Below are 21,035 nucleotides of genomic sequence, written 5' to 3' on the forward strand. Positions count from 1 at the left end.
TCTGAGGGTCGAGAGTGGTGTTCAAATCTCCTGCCCATACAATTGTTGCGGATCTTGTTTCTCCCAGGTGTGTCATTACCCAATCAAAGTTATTATGACAGTCAGTATTCGGTCCGTAGGAATTTATGATGATAAATTCTGTATTTTCCAGAATGCAATGAACCAGAAGTGACCTCCCTCTTCATCGCCTTTGGTTGCAAGCAGTTTAAATTTCAGAGTTCTGTTTATTAGGATTGTCACTCCCCTGGCGTACGAGGAGTAGGATGCAAAGTACCTGTGGCAGCCCCAGTCTCATGCCCATCTATTTTCTGTTCCGGGAAGGAGGTGCGTTTCTTGAACCAAGGCGATGTCTACTTTGGATCTCAGGAGATAGTGTGTCATTTTCCTTGTTTTGATCAGATTATTGCCCACTTTGATGTTCCACGTGGCTAATTTGAATGTTGTGGATGGCCATATTTCTGATCGGATATTGGCCGGGGTGTCGGACCTTTTTGTCGTGCAATGCCCCAATTATGTTGTTTTTGACTTCTCACATTCTTAGGTAAAGGCCAATTTTGGTGCCCCCGGGCGGTGTTTCCAGGTGGTGGGGGGAGAGGGGGAGGGAACCACTTGTAAGCACGCTTCCATAACATTAAACGGTTTGCCTCCCAATCGTGGGCAACCCCCAACTCGGCCATCAACATTCCTCTCCCAAAGTCCCCTAACATAACTTAGCTGCGCCTGGGGCGCTAGGGACCTTTCAAGGTCCAGCGCACCTTAAATTCGAATGCAATTTTCTGAATCTAGGGGAGCATTTTGCACGGCGCAGAGCAGCCTGTTTCTGGGTTTCAGTGGGCTTCACGGTGGGTCTCCATTCGCTCGCACCCTCCTTTGCGGTCTTGGGTTGCCAAAGTTTGGTTTACACCGCAGCTTATTGAGAAACACATTTGCCTCCTCGGGAGTGGTGAAGAATTGAGACTTTCCATCGTATTGGATTCGTAGTTTGGCTGGGCAGAGCATGGAATATAGCAGTTTGTTGTCTTGGAGTCGGCGTTTCACTCCGGTGAATGAACTACGCTGTGCTTGGACAGAGGGGGAGAAATCAGGGAAGAATTGGATGGTATCCCCGTCATACTGCAGGATTCCTTTCTCCCTTGTGTTAGGGAGAATTCTCTGTTTAGGCTGAATTTCCTAACCTAGTGTCCCCCAGCAGCTTTGCTGGATTTTTGGGGTTTATTTTTTTTCTCCTGCCAAGAGTGAGACTCTTTTACCCTCACTCTTGGACATGATTTGAGTGTGTTTCTTTGAATCTAGATGTGTTTAATGGGGTATGGGGTCTTTTACCCCATAGGGCTTCATGTGTTTTTGTGATATGTGTTACACAGCACCCTCAGTGCAGTAACACTGGGGTGTCAGTGACCCCCCAGTATAGACTCGATACCCTGGGACGGACTACTGTCTCCCAGGGCATGTAAAGTCACCATTGACTTTACTAGTCTTAAATTCTGAACAGAACCAGTACAAACCATCATATTGTAGACGTACTGGCAGGGGCAATTCAATTGCCCCGGGGTCTGTTAGTCGAGGGGGCACGTCTCCGTCCCCCCTGATCGAGTTTTGGCTGGTGGCAGTGGATACTACTTTTATATTCAACCGCAAATATTTTCCTATGGGATTTCCCATTATTTTAGGCTACTATCTTTATTTAATTATTTACGGTAGCCTCGAACATACCGCCGGTTTATTTCATTAATATTAATTCTCTGGTTGGTATTTTTTGCCAAAACTTGATTCTAAAATGGCGTTTGTGTTCCCTTCTGTGACTCCAACCCAAGTCGAGCCCTTTGTTCCACTTTTTGGCGGGCTTCTCCACAGAAGCCCTCCAAAGTGGTGCCATTCTGTCTGGGGTACTTAGGAGGGGTGGACTGGGATTTAGGCACCCTGGACTGAGTTGCCTAGGCAACTCAAGTCGCACTCCGTCCTGATTGGCCCAAGTGGTGAGCCGGCCGGCTCACCACTTAGCATGTTTGAGTGACAGCTAGGCTGAGTGAATGGGGGTTTTCTGCATAAAAGCAGGGCTTTGGGGACTGGAACTTCAGAAGTCGCCACATGACCAAAGAATCCGACGAGGGAGAAGCTGAGCTGACCTGCCACGACGCCACCACCGGTGGAGCCCTGCTGACCGTCTCACCACTTTTCCCAAAGACAGAGGAGATCTCCCGCCGGAGACTCTTCTTCCTTTGACTGGTGGGGATAACCAGTTTCACCGCCTTTTCGCCATCCCGACGTACCTCGTGGCCGCCTTGCCTGTGCCAAGCACCCCGGCAACCGGGATACCATGTTTTACCACGACCGCGAACAAAAGGTACCACCTTTAACCGGAAGACTCCGCGGCTGGTTTCTTCCCTGGCAGTGCAACGACCTTCATCTTTCCTCCAAGTCGAGACCTTCTCTTCCCCTGGACGACGACGCAACTTGCACCCACTGCCAGGAACAACTGCCACCGCTGGAGGAGCCTTCCCACTTAAGGTACCGTGTCCCGCCTGGCTTCCCTTGCTACCGACTGTACGGGGTAGATTTAGCCCCCGGCTTTCGAACCTGGGTTAGCCTGGGACACCCTGGCTAAACTTTCCTAAGCCTCTCTAAACTCTTTTTGAACTCTATGCAAGACTTTCTAAGCCTAGTGTAACTGTGTGATCTTGGGCGCATTTGTGCTCTGCTCTCTCTAAGAGTGGGCCCAGCCTTTGGACTTTGGCTCACCAGTGACTTTTGCTCTTCTGCCTTGCTAACAGTGTTCCTGAATCTTAGAGTGGAGAACCTTTTCATATTCTGTTTTTTTCCCTCCCTTTTTCACAAACTTATTGGAGTGCTATCTAGTCAAGTGCACACCTCTGTATGAAAATAAGTGGTGTTTTACTAAGACTTATCTGATAAGGAAAAAGGGGTGTATATATTACAATGGTAACTGTTTTTAGAATATTTTACAACAAGAGTGCTGGAGTGTTTCAAACAGTGTGTTTTTAAATAAATAATTATATACTTTGATACCAAAGCTCTGGTCAGTGTTCGCTTGTATTATTGTGTCTGAGTGCCTATTGTGTATACTTTGCATACTGCCTAACTCTTCTTGAGGGAAATCTGACTGCTCAGCCACAGCTACCAGGTAAATCTGGGTGGTACAGACTGCTACCAAGTGGGTTTACTGCTAACACCTGTAGTCCTAAATCTTTTGCAGTGTTCCCTAAGGGAACTGCACAGGTTTCTGCCCAACACCTTGCAAGGCGGAGGATTCTATCTCGGTCCTTGTAATTCAGCAGTTTTGCTATTATTGGGCGAGGGGCCGCTCCAGGAATGGGTCGGCTGGTAGGTACCCTGTGAGCTCGCTCCACCACGAACAGGTTGGACAGCGCTAGGCAACCAAATATCTCCTTGCATAGGTTTTCAATGAAGTCTTCCATTTTCCTTGTGGATTGCTGCTCTCCTACCCCACGTACCCTGATGTTGTTCCGGCGTGATCGCCTTTCGAGGTCCTAGTTTTTGGCCATGACAGCTTTCATTTGTGTTTCCAATGTTGTTACCCTGGTGGACATGGATGACACATTATCTTCGACGTCGGAAATTCGTTGTTCGGCAGCGTCTAGCCTGTCCCCATTTTTGTCCAGGCGATGTTGAAGCTGGTCGACTTTGGTGGACAGGGAATCAAGCTTGTTATCTATGTTGCCGATCCCCGCTTTTAATTCGAGAAGGATTTCTTTGATGTCTGTGTTTTGAGTGGGCTCGTCGTCTCTGGGCATTATCTCTTCCGGGTTCTCCTGATGTTCGTGTGTCTTTGGGGTTTTAACTATGGTTCCAGCCTCAAATGTTAGTTTACGCTGGGATTTGTCTGATTTCCCCATCTCGGTGCTCACGTTGTGCTTGGGCTGAATGTATTGGGGTGGTCGCCCAGGTTCTCTTCTTATTGCCGCCTTCCCCAGTAGGTGCTTGGTGATCCGTGTGGTCCGCAGCTCGGCATGAATTGCCTCTGGCGATCCTTTGTGCAGCGCTCCGTTGTCGCCCTGCCCTTTGTCGGGGTTATTAGGTGTCCTAGGGGGCTTCCTCCTGTTTAATGCATCTATTGGAGCCCTCTGAGGGAGGCGCAGGGGAACCTAACTCCGGTAGTTGATCTCCGCACTGTCGTCATGCTCAGTGCTCTGTCTGCGGTAAGGTGGCTTCGGTCGCCCGAACTGCCAGGGCGAGAGGGGAGGGCCCACCTGGGACCCTGGACGACCCTGTCGCCCGTTCTTGTCCTCCTGCGGCGAGGCAGGGGCTCCCTGGACACTGAGTGGGCATTAGATTGGCGGCGTTGTCTAGCTGCACTAGGTCCTGCTGTGTGTTGAACTGACGTCGGCACGGGTCTGGTTCTCCAACCAACCCGAATGTTGGTAATGGCCGCCTGGCCCACGGGGGGCGTGGCCTAGGTCCATGGACTGAGGACGTGCTTGCCTTGAGCTCCTGCCCCGATCCTGAAACAGATCCTTTAAAAGAACACTCAACCTAACCTGACGACGCAAATAAACATATGCCCCGCTGCCCCAATCGATCCTGCACCGCCTGAAGGTGAATTCGGAATAAAACGGAACCGGCAGCACACAAACGCGACCTCCGCGCTCCGGCCTCCTAGAATCAAAGATGGCGGCCACGACTCCGCCTGGAACCCCGAGACGAGGAGAGGCCGAGAACTGAGGGAGGCGACGTCTGCGGCCCCGGAGAGCGCAGAGTCGCCAGACACCTGCACCACCGACGGCGCTCAGACATCTGCACCCCCCCTCGCGCCGAGACTATCGCGCGGCGCCTGCCGCCAGGGGTGCACCGCTGCCGACCGGTGAGGGGGAGCAGGCGGGGACTGGAGGCCCAGGCTGCTGTGGGCCCCTAGGAGAGCCAGGAACGCCGCACGGAGCGGCGCATTGAGCCTTCCGGGGACATCGGGCCCTACCTGGGACCCGGCGCTGGAGGATTTCGCTGCCAGGCAACATCCATCCTCGGCGGACAATTCGGTCTGCGGTGATCCGACCCGGGCGACCTGGACCACCTCTGAACCCCAACAAACGCCTTGCAGACAGTGACCGCCATACGGCACGACATTTCTCCACCTCCTGCCTATAGGGAAAAACAGCACAGCACTATAAATCCTGCAACGCTGAGAGGGGGAACTGGTCTCCGACCTTGAACACTGCCCCCTGGAAAGAATCGCAAACCAGGAAAATGGTGTGAGTAAGGCAAGGCCCCTGCTGCACGCAAGATGGCGGCGCCCGCAATGAATAAGCGCCCTGCACCCTTTCACATAAAACAGCTGAAGGCCCCCAGAACGGTCCAACTCCCCGGGGCCACGCAGCCACCGGGAACGGCCTCAATAGCCACCGGGCCACACGGCCCAAGGATAGGCAAAGACACCATGCATGCCGGACAATTAGAGGTCCAGGGAAAAGAGGCGCTGCGGAACGTAAGGTGCAGTGACAACTGAACGCCCAAGAGACGCCACAGACCCGGAAGGGGGGAAGGCACATCGGCCACAGTGCCCCACACCCGATACGGCTGAGATCACACCGGCGGGGGGCCAACACCATGACTGCACAACCACCAAATAATAGAAGCCACCAACGGCCCAGCACCACCGGTGCAGGAGAATAAGACTGCTAGGAGGGGCCGCACCACCGTAGACTCCAGCGAAGAAAGCCATTGACCCTATAGCCTGAGAACAAGCGAGTGAGTCCCGAGGCGGAGTGAAGAACCGGGTACCCAGAAGCAGGGGATGTCACCTCCCAAGGGCAAACTGAAAGCCGCAACAATGGACTCCTTTCCAACAGTCAGGCCCAAGCAGCAACAAGAAACAGGGGCAACAGCAGCACAAACGACTCAAGAGGGAGACCCAACAAACATGCCTTTACTACAGGCAATAACGGCACTACGGACATCACTCGAAACCAAAATCGATGAGGTTAAAACGGACATACAATTGATCAGGCAAGATGCAAGCAAACTCACTGAAAGAGTGACCTTCATACTATTCATCCCCGCACAACCTACACACGAGATTAGATCATATCCTCATTGGCAGGGAACACTTACCTTAGGTGGAAGGAGCGCAGTACCTAGGAAGGACCATCTCTGATCACTCCCCTCTCCTAGTAACATGGAACTACAATGGCCCCAGGCCCCCAATTCCCACGTGGAAAATGCCGGCAGAGGCTCTTAAAGACCCTTCCTTTAGAGAAGAACTGCAAGAATCCATAGATGGCTACATAGAAATTAACGTGGGAAGCGTGGAACACAGTAGCACAGTATGGGATGCCCTAAAAACGGTGATAAGAGGGGAGACCATTGCAAAGGCCGGTGGAATCAGGAAATTGCTCAGGAAGGACTTAGACCAGCTGGAAAGGGAGATCGGAGAACTGGAAGCAGCCCCCACAGACACCCGGGAAAGGGAATCAGAACTTCGGAGGCTCAGGGGGGAGAATGAAACAGCATGGTGCAGACTAGAAAAGTTTGACCACACGGCCAAAACAAACAGCACATATAGAGGCGGACAGACCGGACAGGCTACTGGCCTGGCTATGCCGCAGGGAACACCCTAGACACCCCACCACCTTGTTGCGAGATGAAGCAGGGAACATACACTACACACAGCAGGGCATCAATGAAGTCTTCAAAAAATATTATGCACGCCTATATTCACACGTAGTAGAGGTCCCCCAAGAACTGATCATGGACACGCTGGATGAGATTGGGCTCCACAAAATGCCTACTGAACAGGCCATGGCACTAGATACAGAAATCACACCTGAAGACATAACCGAAGCAATTAGGTCCCTAGCCACGTGTAAGGCACCTGGCACTGACGGGCTGCCCTCAGAGTTTTATAAAGCTTACGAACCCTCCCTCACACCCCTGCTACACAAAGTATACCAAGAGGCATATGAGAGGGGGATACTGCCAGAAAGCATGAGAGAAACACTTGTGGTCCCAATCCTGAAGCCAAACAAACCAGTAGACCTGTGCGACTCCTACCGCCCACTGGCAATGCTAAACTATGATGTGAAAATTTTAACCACCATATTGGCCAAGCGCCTGTCTAGAATAATAGGCGACATAATACATCCTGATCAGAACGGCTTTATACCGGGGCGCAACACGTCAATGAACCTGCGCAGACTGCAACACATTATAGCGCAAACTAGCGAAGATGAGAGTCCCAGTGCATTACTATCCCTCAATGCCATAAAAGCTTTGGACTCCATTTATTGGGAGTGGCTTGTGGCTGTGCTCAAGGAATTTGCCTTCGGACCCGGATTCATTAGATGGGTTAAGATACTATACGCCAGAACAAGAGCAAGAGTAAAGTCAGGGAAGCATGTGTCAGACGCCTGGGACCTACAAAGAGGGACTAGACAAGGTTGCCCACTATCCCCAATGCTGTACGTATTGGGGCTGGAACCCATAGCTATTTATTTCCGGAAACAGTTCTTTGGCGCCGGCATAATACTAGGAGGGGTGGATCACATCATTTCGCTCTATGCAGATGACGTCCTCATATACGCCAGGGACCCACACCTCAATGTGCCAACTATACTAGAAGTCCTGGACAATTACTCCAGAGTCCCTGGGATCCAATTCAGCAAGCCAAAATCCTGCGTGTTCCCTCTAGCGGCCCTGGGATAAGATGGCAGACCACCACATTCCGATATCTAGGAATCCAAATAATGCACACCCCCGCACTGATGCATGAACATAACACAAAAGCAGCGCTTCCGGCTCTGCGCAGATCCATGAACTTTTGGTCGAAACTCCCCTTATCTATGATGGGAAGGGCATCCATAGTTAAAATGATTGTTTTACCGCGATTCCTATATGGGTTCCAGAATGTACACTTCTATATTAATAAACCCTTCTTCCGGCTGCTCGAGACGCTAATAAGAGAGTTCATATGGGGGGAAAACAGACACAAAATAGCGCTGTCGACACTGACCCTACCATACACACAAGGCGGCATCCAACTCCCAAATCTAGAAAAATACTATCTAGCAGCCCAGCTTAGCTTTGTAACTAAATGGTTATCCGATGAGCCCACAGATGAAACACCCCTGCTACAGACCATGAGCCTCCCGCTCAATTTGAAAGAACTGGTCTGGGTACCTACGAAACTGCTGGGAGCAGCATCCCTCAGTCACCTTGGGGAGGGAAATCTGGCGTAGAACAAGGACACTTACCCGCACGCAGAACGCTTATACACCAGAAATACCCTTGCTCGCAGACCTGTACACAACAGTCACTGACCTAAAACAGATTGTGGGAAAGCGGAGGGGTTTACACCTGGAGAGACCTTTACGAAGAGGGCACCTTTAAATAATTTGCCATACTACAGGACAGAGAGGGCATCCACACGGGCCAGTTCCTCTGGTACCAGAGGGTCCGCTCCACAGCACGACGTAAATGGGAAGCATGGCCTGTGGAACCGGACCCGGAACCATTACTTACGCTGCTATACAATATGGGGGAGGGCAGCAGACCAATATCTCAAATATACAGACACCTGAGCGACATACCTAACCCCCGGAGCAGGGAAATGAAGGGTAAATGGGAAACGGATGTAGGCAGAGAAATGACAGAGGGGGAGTGGAATAGGGTGCTTGCATTCCCCAAAGAGGTGTCCAGAAATCATAGATTCCGACAAATACAGATGAATGTGTTGCACCGAACCTACCTAACCCCGAAACGAATAGCTAAGTTTAACAAAGAAGCGCAGTCACACTGCACCTGGTGCATGAGGGAGGAAGCGGATCTAATCCACATGATGTGGGAATGCCCCAAGTCTAGGACGCTGTGGGATAGGGTAAAACAGATATGCGAGAAAACAGGCATGACCAACTACAAATGGACACCTGAGGAATGCCTACTCGGAACCTATCCTAGGATAGCCAAACTGAAACACATAGTCAGGCTTATGGACATAACGTGCATACTGGCCTAAAGAACCATAGCCATGTCCTGGAAAAGACCCGCAGGACCACAAATCAAAGCATGGCATAGTGAAACAGAGCGATGGGTGTCGGCTGAGACCGAGGCCTGGGAAGAAAGTGTCACTAGATCTATGGATGAGTCCAGCAGAGCTCTTGAGGCATGGAAAGAACTTACTAGACACATGTTTCTCCCCTTGGACGACAAGCCCCCATGAGCCCATGACCCGAAACGAACTTACCTGCAAGACAGGAAAGGGCAACCCCAAAGAAATGACTGGAGACAACGCTGGCCCTGGGAAGGTATCCCCCCTGCACCCTCCCTGATTATGCTACCCAACTTCCCTACACCCCCTTCCCACCCGAAACAAGAGACGCTGAAACATATGGACATGGCAAGGAGACAGTTATTGTTATTCGTTATTTGTTGCTTCTTATACTGTTAAGGCTAAACCGAAAAGCATTGTAAAAGAATATGCAAAAGACGCATTTGCAAAACTTGTAAGTGATATAACTGAAAATGCCAATAAACAAATTTAAAAATAAAAAATGGCCGCCTGGCCCGTGTGGTCTGGATCGGGAGGCCCTGGGGGAGGGGTCCCTCCAGGAGGCTCCCGGGAGGATCGCCGGTCCCGTCGCGCTGTGCTTTATCCCCGCTTCGGGGAGGTTGCGGAATACGGCTGGTTCCAGCCTCCCTCCCTCCGTGCCTCCCTCTCACCACAGTCGATGCAGGCACTCCTGGCCACAGCAGCCCCCCTCGCCCCACCCAGAGACGACTGTCTCACCTCTGGGGGGCTGGATGGCCCCCGAATCAGCTGGATTCACGTGGGAGGGGGAGTCGGGTCGTCCTCTCAGGACCTCGGCACGCAATGTTAGCGTGATTGTTGTCGCCTCTGCTTCTGCCGATGGGGGTGCCGGGCCCTCGAGAGCGGTCTTCCCGGGCAGATGTTCCGCGGTTCTGGGCTCCCGCGGGTGCTCCCTAGTGGGGGCCGCGGGTCTTATGACTGCCCTCCGGAGCAATGCCTCTTCGCTGCGCTTGCTGCTGGCTTTTCCGCCTGTGGCGCTGCAGTCCAGACGCCGCCGCGGGCCGCAGCAGGTCGGGGCCTCTCCTCACCTCCACTCCCGCAGGCAGCCACAGGCGTCTCCTAGCGTCGGGTGGGGGGGGGGGCTGGTGCGTCCTGTATCAGGACGCCTGTCCCTTTGCTGGGGGGGTCAGATGGCCCCCGGACCCACGATTTTTAACATGATTTATAGGTGCGCCGACGGAGCTCACTCCAGAGCGGCCATCTTGGGCGCGCTCTAGCGTCCTCTATTACTCCTGTTGTCTTAATCTTCTTGCAGTTGTCCCCAAGGGAACTGCACAGGATTTTGCCTAGCACTGGTGTACAGCTGTAGGATTTGTTTCGAGGATACATTGTAGAGTGCTTCTGATACTTTAGTGCAACTAACTACAAAGCGTAGCACTAGAAAAGTTTATTTTCTAACAAATCAGCTATGGAAAGTTACAGCCAGGAGTCTTACTGCAAATACAGATGATTGATAAAGAGCCCTTTGTAGACATTGAATCTCCCTGTAAAAGGCAAGAAAATAGAATTGATTGAAAGATTGTTAGAAAACCAAAGTCTGGGTAGTGGTTCAGATATGCCTACCTCCCCAGCAAATGTAGACAACAGTAATGAAGTTAATATGGATCAAAGTGTTGATAATATTGTTGTAGAGTCAGATGAGGACAGTGAGGCCAATGTAACTGCCCCCACTGCCCCTCTGCCTGATCTAGCACCTCAAGTTGTGTCTACTGGACCTTTGTCAGGTCCCACATTAAGTCCTGCATTCATTGAACTAGAAAAAAAGAGACTTGAATTAGAGTTCAAAAGACTTAGTGCCCAATCTGAACAAAGCACCAAGGAAATAAGGCTCAGAGAAACGGAGCTCAAACATGAGCTAGAGATGAAGAAATTGTCTGTCGAAAATGCTTCTCTCCCCGGATCCTCTAGGAGTTCCAGTCCCAAAAGACCCCGGATGGCTAAAGAGATTGTGGGTATGTATGAACCTAAGTTGGATGTGTTAGATTGGTTGGCTATGTTTGAGTATAATCATGGGCTCCAGGACATCACAGGGAATCAGTTGCTTCCTTGGTTGTTCTCTAGGCTCCCCCCTGTTGCATCTGATGTGGTAATGGAGTTGGGGGAGGTGATTAGGATGGACTATGAATGTGTGAAGCTAGCTTTAATAGCTAGATTTGGGAAGACCCCTTCCCAGTACCTTAAGAGGTTTAGGACCCTCAAAAAGCATGATGGTACCCCTTGGGCTACCTGGGTGAGTGAAAGTTTGAAGAATTTAGAGGGATGGATTAAGGGTTACAGAGAGAACACTTACGAAGGAATGAAAAATCTTGTTATGTTGGAGTCAATTTATGAAGCCTGCTCTCCTGAGCTCAGACAGCACTTAGCTGATTCAAAGGAAATAGATTCCAAGAAGCTAGCTAAGATTGCTGACTTGTGGGTTGCCAACAGGGCTACTCACAAGGATTCTGGGGCAACTCAGAAAAAGGATGAGGGGAAACAGCCTAAGAAGGACTCCAAAGAGGATTCCAATAATTCCAATTCCAAAGAGGGCCCCAAACAGAACCATAAGGGTAGGCCACATGGGAAACCAAATCAGGCTAGTTTACCTTCTGGTCCCAAACCAGAAGGAGGTCAGAACAATCCACCATTCGTGAAGGCATTTGGAAAATGCTATGTTTGTAGCACTACTGACCATGTGAAAGGGGATGCCAGATGTAAGGGTAAACCTTCAGGGGTCCACGCTGTCTCCTTAGCCTTCGCTCCAGAGGAGGAAGTCCAAATGGCAAGTGGAAACTTTCTATTACTGGCTGATGAACCAATAGGAGTGTCAGCTAGTGTTTCTTTAGTGTCCCTGGGGTTGTGGGAACAACAGAATTTAGATATATATAATTCTATCCCAGATAATACTAAGGGGTATTATAAGGTCAGTGTCCAGGTGAATGGTCGGGACACTCCTGACATTAGGGACACTGGGGCCAGCATAACTGTGGTGGATGAATCTTTTTTCAAGGCAGAGGATGTTGCTAAGGCACCCAAACGCCTCACCAAGTTAGCTGGAGGGCCTGGGCAGATGCTTCCCCAATTACCAGTTCTCATCCAGTGCAATGATAGGACTGTGAAGATACCCGTCAGTGTACAATGTGAGGTACCAGGAAGAATTCTGTTGGGAAATGACCTGAAAACTCTTGTAGTAGTGTCACACACCCCCAGTCCTCCTAGTAAAAGGTTACAGGATCTAACCAGACCTGCAAGGGAGAAAACCATGACAGGTTCTCCCAAGCAGATGATGAGAAAGGAAATCACTCCTACTCCACTGGAGCTACTTACTGCTACATCTGAGCATAAAGAAGCAAAGGTGCAACCCAACACTCCAAGAAGGAAACCAGCAGCAAGCACTCCAGTGCTTCCAACTAGGACTTCCCCTAGGTTGTCCAAAGTTACACCTGTAACTCCACCTCCAGCTGAGGCTGAGAGGGAGTTACAACCCTGTGTGGTTGAACTAGATTATGAAGAGACAGAGCTAGTAGAAGGCCAAGAACTTATTGGAGATCGGGATCCTGTTGACCATCCTGAGCTGCAGTCTTTACTGGCAGAAGGTGGACCCAACAGGGCAGACTTCAGTAAGGGACAAAGAATGTCCAACTCTGGAAGGTCTTCGCCACCAGGCAACTTCTCAGGCTGATGGGCAAAAGTCAGAGAAGTATAGGTTGCACTGGGACATTGGCCTCTTCTACAATGAACCGACTGAGTCTGCACCTGGAGACTACAAGAGACTTGTAGTGCCTCAAGAAAATAGAATCCAGTTCTTGCAACTAGCCCATGAGATTCCTTTGGCTGGTCACTTGAGTTTCAAGAAGACCAAGGAAAGGCTCTCACTACTTTTATTGGCCAAAGAAGGGGGCTGAGGTAGATAAGTTCTGCAAGAGCTGCCACACCTGCCAAACTTCTGGTAAGAGTGGTTCCAAGAATGTGGCACCTTTAATGCCTCTCCCAGTAGTGGGAGTCCCATTTGAGAGGGTAGGGATCGACACTGTTGGTCCCCTTGATCCTCCAACCTCCTCAGGCATCAGGTTTATCCTTGTTGTAGTAGACCATGCTACTAGGTACCCTGAGGCAATTCCTATGAGGACTGTTACAGCGCAAGCTGTGGCTAAGGCCCTCCTTGGTATTTTTACCAGGGTTGGGTTTCCTAAGGAGGTAATCTCTGACAGGGGGTCACATTTTATGTCCCACTACATGAAAGCCATGTGGAAAACTTGTGGAGTTACCTACAAGTACTCGACCGCCTACCACCCTCAGACAAATGGATTGGTTGAAAGGTTTAATAGGACCATGAAGAGCATGATAGGTGCTTTAGAAGAACCCCTTAAGAGGAATTGGGATCTTCTACTGCCATGCCTTCTCTTTGCTTATAGAGAAGTCCCTCAGGAGGGAGTAGGTTATAGTCCCTTTGAACTTCTTTATGGCCATCCAGTCAGTGGTCCATTGGCCCTGATTAAGGAGGGGTTGGAGAGTGCTCCTTCCCCCAAGCCAGTAGGAGTGACTGACTACGTGATAGGACTGCAGAGGAGAATGTCACAGATGATGGCATAAGCTAGTGATAACCTGAAGGCTGGACACGCTTTGGTCAAGCATTGGCATGATCAAAAGGCTAACATGGTTGAGTTCAATCAAGACCAGCTAGTTCTCGTTATGATACCAACAAGGCAAAGGGCCTTGCAAGACAAATGGATGGGACCCTTCAAGGTTGTGGGAAAACTTGGAGAAGTGAACTATCTGGTGGACTTGGGCAATCCCAAGGAGGCTCCCAGAGTCTTCCACACCAACAGACTAAAAGCGTATGTCTCTAGACCTGAAGTAGGAGTCTTGCTTCTAGCTTCACCAGAAGAGGAAGAAGAGTGTGAACCTCTCCCTGATCTCCTCAGAGGCTTACCTTTGGATGAAAAGATTGAAGGAGTTAATCTCTCTTCAAATCTGACTGTCATGATGCCTACCCCCGGGCATCTGGATCAAGCCCATCAGCCCCGGGAGCAGGCATCCAGATATTTAATAAAACCCCAGCAGCCCCGGCTGGGGGCTGTCTGGGTTCAATCCTGGCGCCTTAGGCGCCAGGCTCATAATAGAAATCAGTCCTGGCGCCATAGGCGCCAGGCTCATAGACTTTACTCACCTCATGCAGACCATGCTGCAAATGAATCCAAGCCAACGTGAGGCCTGGATGGGACTATTTTACTACAGGGACTATTTTTTTACTCGGGTGTGGTTCTAGGGACTTCTTACCAGAAACTACTTTGGAGGCTATTTAAACCACGCCCGAACAGCAGCACATGCTTTGCGTTATTCTGCATCCAGCAGCATGACGCTCACCGCGCCTGAGGTCAGCATACAGTCTTCAGCCACACCCGTCTCGAATCCAGAGCTCCTAGCAATAGAAGAAAGAAGAAGGAAAGGTTATAAAACAGATATTAATCCTTACCTGAATTTCGGATCATCACGTCTTCGAACTGAAAAAGACATGACATCATTCTACACGCGTTGCATCGCCAGCTGCAACGTCGCGCCATACTCACCAGTCCTCACAGCATTTTTCGATCCGGCGCAGCCTCCATCATTTTCTCTGCCGAATTCCACCATCTAGTGGACAAAAGAAACATAAGGTGAGCCGAGAGAGCCAACAAATACAACCTCTCCACTATAGACTTACCTGATTAACAACTGGAGGCATTATTCTGTAACAAACCGCAACTTCTTACGCCGCACCTGTAAGGAGAAAGAAACCAGCAATTTAAACACACGCATCTTTTGCCGGACAGTGTTGGGTAATACAGACTCTTACCGGAACACCATCACCTGCCAAAAGACAATCTTCCCTTGAACCCAGCTGCAACACAAGAAAAGAATGTACAATAGTGAACATCGGACATATTGAACTCTTTGAACTTTATACTTACAGGTTCTCGCCTGGAACCTCGGAGTCAATATTCATCCGGAACTCTTCCAACGCCTTCAAACCAGTGAAGTAATTGGTATCTATGCGCCCCTGCATTTCACGCAGGATGGAGCGCTCATCATTTACAAACATAAGGTGAGTTTACTGAAAGTAAATATCGGTGGTGATTAGTGGGGAGAACAGTGGGGTGCCATTACTAAAATCCACGGGTGGCTAAATCCCTTTCTCCACTTGCAGGAGAATACTTCTACGGGTCAAGCAGACAAGATTAGGCGGTCCAGTCCAGTCTGTCATCTCTGCACTACGCTTCACGTTGGAGGAGGTCGCAGCTGTCCGGGTCCGATCACCGCCTCTGAGGAGCCAGGTGAGCGTAACACTGACACCTGAGCAACAAGAGGAGTGCAAATCTATGTTAAATCAGTTTGCCTCCCTGTTCTCACTTTCATCAGGCTTGACCCCTTTGGGCCAGCATGATATACTCACTGGTGACTGTCTGCCTGTAAAAAGCAGAAGGTACAGAATGTCAGAGAATGTAAGGACCCACATCAAAGGAGAGGTCAGCAAGATGCTTGACCTTGAGGTAATAGAGCCCTCTACTAGTCCATGATCTAGCCCAGTTGTGTTAGTACCAAAGGCAGGATCCACAGAGTTGAGATTCTGTGTGGACTATAGAGCTCTTAATGCAGTCACCAAGACTGATGCCCATCCTTTGCCAAGGACAGATGAGTTGGATAGACTTGGTTCAGCCAAGTAACTCAGCACATCTGATCTGACGTCAGGCTATTGGCAAATAGCCCTCACATACCATGCCAAGGAGAAAACTGCATTTTCTACCCAAGTTGGCTTATACCAATTTAAGGTTATGCCTTTTGGACTGAAAAATGCACCTGCTACATTCCAAAGGATGGTAAATCAGGTTCTGACTGGGATGGAGGACTTCTGCATGGCATACTTGGATGACATTGCAGTGTTCAGCCAATCCTGGGAAGAGCATGTTGACCACCTAGGACATGTATTGCAGGCTCTTGAGAAGGCCAATCTGACCATAAAGGCAAGTAAATGCCAGACTGGACAGAGTAAACAGGACAGGTCTACCTTGGACATGAGGTAGGAGGTGGAGAAATAAGGCCTTTGCCCAGTAAGATTGAAGCTGTGCACAATTGGACAACACCTACTACTCAGACCCAGGTGAGAGCCTTCTTATGTCTCACTGGGTACTACAGGAATTTCATAGAGAACTATGGGACCATAGCTTCTCCACTGAATGTGACCTCCTCTCCTAAGTTCCCTAAAAACGTCAGATGGAATGAGGAGTGCAATCAGGCCTTTGAAAACCTGAAGAAAGCCCTTTGTCAAGCTCCAGTACTAAGAACTCCTGACTACCACCAAACTTTCATTGTACAGACAGATGCTTCAAATGCAGGTATAGGTGCAGTCCTTAGTCAACTGGATGGGAAAGGTAGGGAGCACCCCATTTGCTTCATCAGTAGAAAACTGAAGGGAACCTGAGACAAGGGGGGGCAACCATTGAAAGAGAGTGGTTTGCTATTGTGTGGGCTCTGAAGAGGTTTAGGCCATACTTATATGGTTCTACTTTTGTTATTCAGACTGACCTCCAACCCTTGAGATGGTTGATGCAAATGAAAGGGGAGAACCCAAAACTATTGAGATGGTCAATCTGCCTCCAGGGGTTTGATTTCACCATTGAGCACGGGTCAGGGTGTCACCACCAAAATGCTGATGGTCTCTCTAGGATGTTTGCAACCGACTAGAGGTATGACATTCATCCAGGAGTGGATTCAATACTCCTGTCCCTTAGTCTGGGAGGGCGAGGGGGGCGTGTGTTAGGGAGAATTCTCTTATATGGCTAATTTCCCAAACCTAGTGAGTCCCCCAGCAGCTTTGCTGGATTTTTGGGGTTTGTTTTTTACTCCTGCTAGAAGTGAGACTCTTTTCCTCCCACTCATAGGCATGATTGGAGGTATGTCTTTGACTTTGTGTGTTCTTATGGGCTATGGGGTCTTTTACTCTATAGGGTATCATCTGTTTTAGTATGTGTGTTACACAGCACCCACAGTGCAGTAACACATGGGTGTCATAGTGACCCCCAAACATAGACTCCATAGCCTGGGACTGACTGCTGTCTCCCAGGGCATGTAAAGTCACCATTGACTTTACTAGTCCAAAATTCTGAACAGAACCAGTACAAACCATCATATTGCGGAAGTACTGGAAGGGGTTAATTCGATTGCTCCTGGGTCTGTTTCCAAGGGGGTACTGTCCAGTCCCCCTTTCTCGAGTTTCTGGCTGGTGGCAGTGGTTACCACGCAAAATATTCCACCGGAATATTTCCTATGGAATTTTCCCATTGGTTTTAAACGCACCACTTTTTGGTGCAGTGTTAAAGATACCGCCGGTTTATTTATTTAATATAAAATCACCGGTTGGGTCTTTTTGCCAGAACTCTTTTCTAAAATGGCATTTGTGTCCGTCTCTGTAACTCCAACCAAGGTTGGGCCCTTTGTTCCACTTTTTGGCGGGCTTCTCCACAGAAGCCCTACAGCTGGTGCCACTCTGTCTGGGTTCCACAGGATGTGTGGGTGGGGGAATTGGCACCCTGGACTGCGTTGCCTTAGCAACTCAAGTCACATTCTATTCCGATTGGCCCAGTGGTGAGCCGCCCGGCTCACCTCTTAGCATGTATGAGTGACAGCTAGGCTGTTGAATAGGGGTTTTTCTGCATAAAAGCAGGGCTTTTGGGACTGGAACTTCAGAAGTCGCCACAGGACCTAAGAAATCCAAAGAGGGGAGAAGCTGAGCCATCTGCAACAACGACACCACCGGTGGAGCCCTGCTGCAACAACCTCACCACTTTCCCGAGGACAAGAGAAGATCTTCTGCTGAAAAAGTCTTCTTCCTCTGAGCTGGTGGGATCAACCAGTTCGCCATTTCGCCTACCAGGACGTCTCTTGGTCGAATCGCCTGTGCCAAGCACCCCGGCGGCCAGATAGCCAACCTTCACCACTGTGACCGCGAATAACAGGAACGCACCTTTTTCACCGAACGAACTCTGCGGCTGGTCTCTTCCCTGGGCAGTGCAACGACTCTAAGTTTCCTCCTCGATGAGATCTTCTCTTCCTCTGGTGGAAACCACGAACTGCACCCGCTGCCAGGAACAACTGCCACCACTGGAGCTTACTCAACTTTAAAGGCACTGTGTTCCACCTGGCCTCCCTTTCTACGGTTTGCCAAAGGTGACCCTTAAATCCTTGGCTTTCCAAATGGGTTGGCCCCCAGACCTTCTAACTTTACCTTCAGAACCAACCCAACCTCTTTTGAACATTTTTACAAAGACTTGAATGCACTTCTAAACTGTGTGATCTTGGGCACATTTCACCTTGCTCCATTTTAAGTGGGCCTGGCCTATGAACTTTGGCTGTACAGTAGATTCTGCCTTCTGTAACTTGTTTTGGTCTTTTAAAAGTGTTGGGAACTGTTTTATTTTTATGACCTGCCTTTTTCTCTCCCTTTAACCTAATTATTGGAGTGCCATCTAAGTTACGCGCTCACATCTGTTTTGACAAAAAGTGTTATTTTGACTTAGACTTGTCTAATAATTCTTAAGGGAGGTGTGTATACTTTTATGATTGTGTTTGAACTTGCTTTGATTTATAATGCTAGTGTATTTCATTAAGTGTGTGTTAAATAAATAATGATATACTTTTGATACCAAGCTCTGGTCAGTGTTTGCTTGCTCTACTGTGTTTTTAGCCCTATTGTGTATTCTCTGTATACTGCCCTATTCTTCTTGAGAGAAGTCTGACTGCTCAGCCACAGCAACCAGGTAAATCTGGGTGGCACAGACTTCTACCAATTGGGTTTACTGCTTACTCCTGTAGTCTTGATCTTCTTGCAGTGGTCCCCAAGGGAACTGCACAGGATTCTGCCTAACAGCATCGCCGCAGAGGAGGAGGCTGAGGACGACTGAGGCTTGGAGTACAGTGATGCCACAGCGATCACCGAGGTGTGTGTCTGAGGATTGGCCGATAGCAAGAGTGTATCCCCCTCCATCTGCCTGTACTTGGCGTCCAGTCATTTATTTACCGGCTGGGCTGAGCTGGGCTTGAACAACCCTTCTTGGCCAAGGCAACTACGTCCTTCTGCATCAGGATCCCCGTTCTAGCAACGGGACGTAGCTGAGGACTTCTGCGAGGACCTCGGGCTGAGGAAGGCCCAAGTACTCTGCCAGCCCTGCCAGACGTTTGTGGAAGGCCTTAGCAGAAGATGACGTGTCAGGATCTTCCTCCTCATCTGTGTCCACCTGCGGGTCCGGCACCGGAGGGGGGGGAGGAGGAGGCTTGGGGGGGGTGGTGCTAGGAGCTGCGGGCTGGGGACAGGAGCCGGAGGCTGCAGTGGAGGCTGGTACGGAACCGCCTGCACAATTGGTTGGGGGGCCGGAGCGGGCTGCTGAGGCTGAACAGGGACCAGAGGGGCCTGTACTGGGGCCTGCAGCGCCAGAGCCATTGGAGGGAGAAAGTGCCTGATGGCGTCCCAGAGGATGACCCCCATCTGTGGAGACTTCATGAGCCCGGGGAACTTTTCAAAGAACCTGTCCTTGCAAGCTGGATTAGTGGTAGGGGGTAATGATGGGGTAGTGGGCGACTGCTGGAGTCGCTGCATGCCCTGCCCATACGGACACAGCAGGAACCTGCCTTGCACAAAGGGAGGGTGAGCTGTAGGCCATTTACCTGGCTGACACCAATCCCACCTTGACACATGGTCCTCCACCTGCCTTCCCTGCAGGGGCGTCGGCCGGATCTGGATTTTCTGGCACGGCGGCCATTTTGTCAAGCTGCCTTCGATGTGCCTGCGTCGTGTTGCTCGGCTCGCTGGGCCCCGCCCCATCCAGGACTCTTGAGTGTGGATCATGAGGCCTACACTGTTTCTCTAGACAAGGCCCGGTAAGCGCTTCGCCCTCGGCGGATCTGCAGGTAGAACTGCATAAAGCACCCCCTCGGAAATGATACCGGTACTAGGATGTAGCCCCTCAGGTAAAGACCAGGTAAAAGAACCTTCTGGTCCCTCAGCACTGTCACCGGGAGGATCTACTGATCCCCTGGCTTGTCAGCCGGTAGCTGATACAGCCTCGGTACTTGTGCTGGTACCAGAAACAAGGCGGCCTCTCCCGTGCGGGCGAGTCCTTGGGAAGGAGTCCCCCCCCCCTTATGGGGTGCACTGGAAAAGAGCAGCCCTACCTTGGGCTTGAATCGATGATAGACAAAGTCCTTCAGGTCCTCTGGAGGAGATCTGTGGAATAGCTCCTTCCACCTGGCCAGTCTGTTCTTCTGAGACCTCGAGGAAAGCGTTTTGCATGCAGTACAAGCTTGCCAGGCGTGGTCACGGCCAAGGCACCGTAGGCAGAGGGCACGGGGGTCTTTAGTCAGGAAGAGCCCCTCGCAGGACGGACACCTGCTGAACCCTGTAGAAGTCGACATGCGCTGGGGAGGAGCGCGATGCCTGAGGACCGAGTACCTGAATGATAAAAAGACCAGAGTCAGGGTAGTCATTGCTCCCAGGGCCGCACCCCCGCGTGTCTCTAAATTTAAAGGGGAAGAAGGTTTTTATCTGGAGAAAAAGGTTCCGTCTCCCGTTCCTTGGAAGGGATGCCCATGCAGTATGGAGGAAAGGGGACGGGACGTAAGAGTAGACGGAAATTCTGACTAGAAGATGAACTGATGCACTTCATGGATGATGACTGGAAATAAAGTTGATTGGATTGATATAGTCTGTACTTGAATGATTCTTGAGTTTGGTAGGGATGTTTCCGGAACAGTAGGGGGAATATGCTGTCTTTTGAAATTGTAAAGACTTCTAGACCTTGTTTGGTTGATGGTACCAAATGCAAATGAACAGTTTAATCGTGAAATAAATGGGTATATTGCTAAACAGACCTCCATATTGATGTTCATGTATAAATATATCATTACTAGTATCCTTCTCTCAGTATGACGACTCATGAAATATAGAAAGTTACAAGTAAGTGTTTGGCTT

The 21,035-nt window shown here is 50.1% G+C and overlaps 1 protein-coding gene across 5 annotated transcripts in view; it reads right to left on the reverse strand.

The window, feature by feature from the left end:
• CENPC (centromere protein C) overlaps window positions 1-21,035 on the reverse strand; it is a 1,963,500-nt gene that overhangs the window by 879,293 nt on the left and 1,063,172 nt on the right. The gene's annotated exons all lie outside the window — the stretch shown is intronic.

This window comes from Ambystoma mexicanum, chromosome 6q (assembly GCF_040938575.1).
Source record: "Ambystoma mexicanum isolate Mex_15411 chromosome 6q, UKY_AmexF1_1, whole genome shotgun sequence".
NCBI classification, from domain to species: domain Eukaryota; kingdom Metazoa; phylum Chordata; class Amphibia; order Caudata; family Ambystomatidae; genus Ambystoma; species Ambystoma mexicanum.